Consider the following 605-nt stretch of genomic DNA (forward strand, 5'->3'; position numbering starts at 1 on the left):
AAAGAAAGAAAGAAAGAAAGAAAGAAAGAAAGAAAGAAAGAAAGAAAAAGAAAGAAAGAAAGTAAGAAAGGAAGGAAGAAAGAAAGAAAGAAAGAAAAGCATTATTGAGGTTTTTTGTTTTGTTTTGTTTTGTTTTTCAGAATGGCACAGAAGAGAACAGAAGGAAGGACAAAATGAATCACAGACAAGCAGAGCATCTTTGAGTAATATAAGTTAAATTTATTATACATTTAAATATTAAAGTATATTGTACATAATATAAATTATTTTTTACTGTTCTATTATATATATGAAAATGCTCATTTTCTTTGGTGTTCCTTAGATTAAAGTTTTTTTTTTAATCAAATTGAGAGTGCCAGCCAACAAAAGTAGCGTCTTATCAATTTTGCCTCATTACACTCTCTTAGGCAAACTAGATCGTGTTTTCCTAAAAGCTGAATAGTATATCATATCATTCTTTGTCAACTCACATTTCACTTAGTGAAATCAAGGTAAAGCTAAGCATAAATACTACCCTTGCCTCAGAACATTGTTTGGTAAAGTACACTTTGTTTAGGTGAAACTTCTATAAATTTTAATCGTAGTCCTACATTCCTTGAGTTAAA

The sequence above is a fragment of the Petaurus breviceps genome, unplaced genomic scaffold, assembly GCF_028583685.1.
Source record: "Petaurus breviceps papuanus isolate PSGF00001 unplaced genomic scaffold, PetGlider_PUasm1.0 90897, whole genome shotgun sequence".
Classification (NCBI taxonomy): Eukaryota; Metazoa; Chordata; class Mammalia; order Diprotodontia; family Petauridae; genus Petaurus; species Petaurus breviceps.